The sequence below is a fragment of the Brachycentrus maculatus genome, unplaced genomic scaffold (genome assembly GCF_059751285.1).
Source record: "Brachycentrus maculatus isolate JH-2025_06_01 unplaced genomic scaffold, ASM5975128v1 h1tg000614l, whole genome shotgun sequence".
NCBI classification, from domain to species: Eukaryota; Metazoa; Arthropoda; class Insecta; order Trichoptera; family Brachycentridae; genus Brachycentrus; species Brachycentrus maculatus.
This window is the reverse complement of record NW_028281352.1, coordinates 404,272-410,271: the sequence shown is the minus strand read 5'-3', so window position 1 is coordinate 410,271 and position 6,000 is coordinate 404,272.

Genomic DNA, 6,000 nt, shown 5'->3' with positions numbered 1-6,000 from the left:
ATAAAGCTTCTAAATTAATTAATTGTGTAAAACGGACTTGTTTGCAATTCTATCTAATACTCTTTTTAGCTCGACTGAAGAGGCTTGTGGCAATCGTTAAATTTCATTAATTAATTGAAATTGTCTTCAAACACATAAATGTGTGTAGACGATATCGGGATACAGAGTTATGTTTTTTTTTTAAACATAGTTTTATTTATACAAATATATAATATTGGCAGGTAGGAATATTTTCAATGACTTCTCGTGTATTACTTTTGACCCCAATAGTGGGTTATGAAGCGACATTTGTATTAATTTTGCTAATTTTTATAAGTGGTTAAAAAAAAGGTATAAATTTATTACACGTGCAATAGAGGACTTAAATTTGATTACTTAGAAATATTAGAAATTAAAAAGGCAATTGATAATAATTTGCAACCAATAAATACACAATATAAATATTCTCAATATTATTAATATTTAAAGCATTTACTTTGTGGTCAGTCATTTTTACTTATTTATTTTTTTACAAAAAAGTTAATAAAATAAGTATATAACCACTCACCAAGGTGAGTGGTTATATACTAATTTTATTAACATTTTTGTAAAAAAATAAAAATAAGTACACAAGTAAATGATTTTTCTAAAAGTCCGTTATTAAATATGTTTTCAATCACTCATCATCCCTGATCCCTTTTGACTGTGACTGCCAATCAACACAAAAAATAAAGCCACTTGAGATCAACTCAAGCTCCTTTGCCTAGCCGTCAAAATATTTTTAATGTTGCTAAGTATGTAGTGTTTAAATGTGTAAATCTTTTGATAAAGCGGTTAGCTTCGAAACCGGTTGACATTATAATTAAGTTATAATAAAATATTTATAGTGATTTTAAAACAAAGCAACATTTTAATTGTAAAATGGAAAATAACAAAGTTAGTGCTTCAAATATAAATTATAAAGTTATTTTGACCAAAAGAGGCATGTTTTAGGTTTTGTTTAGTTGTTATTCTGTGTAATTGATTTTGTGGTTCTAAGTGCGTTTCCATAAAGTGTGTTAATTGTGATTTATGATTTGTATTGAGACAAATGAATACCGTTTTATTATGAGACGTACGTATTTCAAATAAATTGCGTACTATTGTACGAAGTTGTGAAATCCTAGTTTATGTAATGTGTAAGTACAGACGCGGGCGGCGCAAATAATATGTCAATATAAAAAATAAGAATGAACTTCTATTGAATTAGCATGGCCATTACTGGGTGTTGAAGCAATTCAATTATGTGCGATTGGATTCTGTATGGTGTGTGATGTAAGGTGTGATGTGTGATGACATAATTATAGCTCGTCATATCGCTTCGTGCTATATTGGATATGCCAGCAGAATCTACATAACATTATTCTTATTCAACAATAAAGGCATTTTAAAATTAAGCTCACTTCGCAGTTCGCGTTGCAAAATTCAATATCATTTTGAGGATTACGAAATTTTATCATCAAAAAATTTAATCAAAAGGGAATAAAAACATATTGCTAACTTCGCAATTTTTAATCTCTGTACATTTTAAATGAGACAAAAGTCAATTAAAGATACGAAGCACCTTTTAAAACAAAAGGAATTTACAGATATCTGACCTATCATTTACAATAATAAGAAAAATAATCGGATAATTTATAAAGCGCATATTTTTTACAAAATATTCTCTCAAGGGCGCTTTATAATTTTTTGATGTACTGCATATTTTGCTTTGTTCTAAATTTGAACTTAATAATAATCTAAATATGATATTAAAATGTAATTAATAAATAAAACTTCACCAAAAAATGAATGCGGTGAATATTGTTTGAAAGAAAACAGTATGAATTTATAACTTAATTGAAAATATTGGAGAATCGAAAACATAAGTCGCGATCAAAACTGGTTGGGATTCAGTATAACTCAGATGAGAAGGCAAACGATTCCAAGCAGCAAGGGTTGCCACTGCACATGCGAGACGTCTATTTACCAATTCATCTAGGAATCACAGCTCTTTTATTTACTCTGGAGCCATATTATATATTGATTTATACATAAGAAAATAGAGTTCACATTACACCCTATCGGGAAAGCGTAACTATTCGGGAAGTAGTGGAGTGAGGTGACTGAATTTAAAATGAAACTTTACAAAAATCGTAAATGTCAATTAAGCTTTATTAATAAATGGATAACACTGTTTATTGAAAATTACGTTATTTTTCTCACAAAAAAACATAATACTAAACTTTCTATTGTTTTACATGTGTGAGATATATGTGTCTACATATATCTAAATAAAAAAATTACATACATAATGGTAATTTATCGAAAAAGAGAAATATTGTTATTTTTTTAAATCCTTGACATTATTTTGTCGTTTTCTTTACCATTAACGCATGAGTAGAAAAGATGTTTTAAATATGTCAAAATTAACATGGATTAACTTCAAACATAAACTGTTAAATGTGTTGTTTCTCTCAGCCAAAGACTTTTTTTGCTTGTGAGGTAAAATTCTTAATAGCGGATACCGACGATCAATCTTTCTTTATATATAAAAGATACCACGTTGGCTTATTTATTTTTCTTCGGCATTATTTACCGCTTAGATAATTTATCTTTACGGTTAAAGTAATAACATATAAAGCAGGATTAATATCACTCAATTCCGGAAAGATGTTATTAATATCATACCTTTTAAGTAACTTCATCCCTCGAACAATTCTTTTGTTTTCTCCCCCTTAAGAATCAGGGCTCCGAAACCTAATGAAAATAACACAGCTTCTTAAACAATTTATTTGAAATAACCTACTTATATTTACTGCATTTTTTATTCCATGTAACATTAAAAGAACATTTTTTTATTGATTTTGCATTTGTTTTGTAGAATAGCATGATGATTTAAATACAAAAATGAAATATCTACTTTTATGATACCACTTTTTGAGTTTATAGATTAAGGTTAACACGAATATTTTTGAAAAATGCTGATGTTTTTTTTTTCATCTGTTGATGAGAATATCTGTAAATCTCAAAGTAAGTTTTATTTAAATTAATAAAATCAAAAGTTATTAAATACAATTTTTTATTTATCTTTAAATTAAAAATGTAACTATTATTAAACCATTTTAATTTTGTAAGCCTTGTGGTGAAATCTGAAAAGAGATCGTCATATCAGTTCGTTTCAATCAATTTCTAATATTTGTATATAAGTATTAAAATTTTCTACGTGTTTCAAACACTTACTTTTACTTACATACTTTACTTCAGCCTTATTCTTGTGTCCAGAATTGTGCAAAGGCCTACTTTTTGGACTTCCACAGTTTTCTGTTGGAAACGACTCTTTTCCAGTGCAGGCCCGCCACTTTCCTAATGTCATCTGACCATCTTGTCTGGGGTCTACTCATGCTTCTAGGCCTCCAGTCAAGTACTTTTTTCATCCATCTATCTCCAGGTATACGTGCCATATGAACTACCCAGTTGCACTATACTGAAACTAATACTTGTAAAATGCACAAATATAAATTGGTTTGTATGTGAAACTAAACAAGTGTTCTATTACATAATATATATATATATATATATATATATATATATATATATATATATATATATATATATATATATATATATATATATATATATATATATATATATATATATATATATATATATATATATATATATATTTAATGTTTAAAAGAATTAAAAATATCTCTGTGATATACTTTAGGGTATGTTAATATCTCTTGATTGGTAACAAATAATATATTATCACTTACATTTAACGACCAGGACACGTAATTCGGCGTAACACCTTTATGTGTGTAACATACATTATGCCAGAAAGAGCATATTAAAATAATCGAACGCATAATACAGGTGGGAAAGATTCGGTTATTCAGAGGAACCGCATCAGCAGATCTACAATACCACTCAAGAATTCCGTTCACAAAGACCGGTTCATTGGAAATAGTTTTCGTGGGACCAGTAAGAAGATTTGACGACTCACTGTCTGGTGGATTCGCTGACAAATTGTAGAATGACAAGGTAAAAAACGTTGCTGGGAAATTTTCTTGGACGTTATGCTTTATTATATCCATTTGCTTTGTTACTTCCTGTTGCAAATCGTATCAATGACGACAAGGATTTGAACAAACCTAAAATGTTATAGATCATTTATGATTATTTTCACAGCTCAGAAATTTTGTATCGAACACTGTACAAAATGCACTAAATCCTAATGGGTTACAACGTAACACATGATTTAATCATAAGCCAGCCGCCGATAAGGTTACACGTCTTTCCACGCCTATAAAGCACTTCAATAAATAAAGCATTTCAATAATAAACAATAAAATATTTATTTATTATTAGAATAAAAAGTTTATTTTTTAACTTACAATATTAATTATTAAGAAAAGGTAAAGGCAGTCTTGTTATTTTGGATATTTTTTAGTTTTTTAGAATAGATATAGATTAAAACAAAGTTTAATACCAAACCTTTCAATAACTTTTTTTTTTCAAAACCATGTGTGTAATTATTTCACAGAAAAACTAATTTTTTCAATGTTAAAACTGTGTTTTAAGAAAGAAAAAAAACGATTATATAAAATGTTACCTAGATTTAGAGAAAATTAAGTTGCATCGTGGCTGGGCCTTAAGGTAAATTAAAATTACAAAACCCACATTTACAACTGGTTTATACCCACAGAAGAATATATAAAATGAAGCATAATTGCATTTTATATTGAAATTTGAGCAGAGTGTACAAGTTTCACGCTTTAACCTTGATCTTGTTTTGTGATATTCAAGGAGAGTGGTTTTTATGATAAATTGATATGGTAATGGGTTACTTTGTCAGTTGTCATTGAAAATTACTATAGAGTTTAAGAATGGTCAACGAATTGTTTGAAACTAAATAATGCTAATTATTATTTTGTACCATATACCTAAGACATTATTACACATAAATTAGCACAATGTCAAAACTTTAAGAAGTGTTTGAGAGTATGTTCGTATTAGAGAAAATAGTTTGACAATCTCATTTGGAAAACAAACTTTTATACAACATTTTGAGTGTGTCCAATACTGGATTGTTTCCAATTAGGGGTGACATATGTTTTAATTTTTTTTACATCTTAACATAGTTGAAGAAGAAAATGGAAGTTTGGACATTTACGGGGATTACGAACGTCATAGGCTGGTTTAAACTTAAACATTTTAAAGTAAAAAAAGCCTTTAAAAGCGATTCAAGCACTATGTTTCGAATTTGAAAAAATATACAGAAGTTCAAAGAATTTGAGTAGTGTAGTTGTCAATCATGGATATTGGTGAATTGGTACAGTGATTATGAAAATACAAAAAAAATACATTTATAATTCCTGGAAACACAAAGCAATTTACTATAAACAGAATGTTTTGGTCATTATAATATAATTTTTGTTTTGTACATTAATGCCAAAGCTACCAGATTAAAGAAAGCTCTTTTGTGTTTTTTTCCACGTAATATAATCAGATTATCAATGTGACCAAAATAAATAAATTCAGTAAAATCATGTGATCTTTTGGTATATAAAAATAAAATATGGAATTTCACAATATCAATTCAATAAATGAATGAAAATTTTAATATTGTTTGGGTAAATGAAAAACATTTGGTAGTATCACTCTCAAATAAACAAATTAAAAATATTTTTTTATTCGGCAGTCACTTTGAGGTTATATTTATTTTTTTTTATTTAAATTTAAGTAGGTAAATATCATTATTCTTATATCTCTTTTGATACGCATTCCGCATCATTTTTAAAATTAGATTTTTTTGAAAATGATACGGAATGCTTAAAAATGTATATATATATTTATATATATATATATATATACATATATATATATATATATATATATATATATATATATATATATATATATATATATATATATATATATATATATATATATATATATATATATATATATATATATATATATATATATATATATATA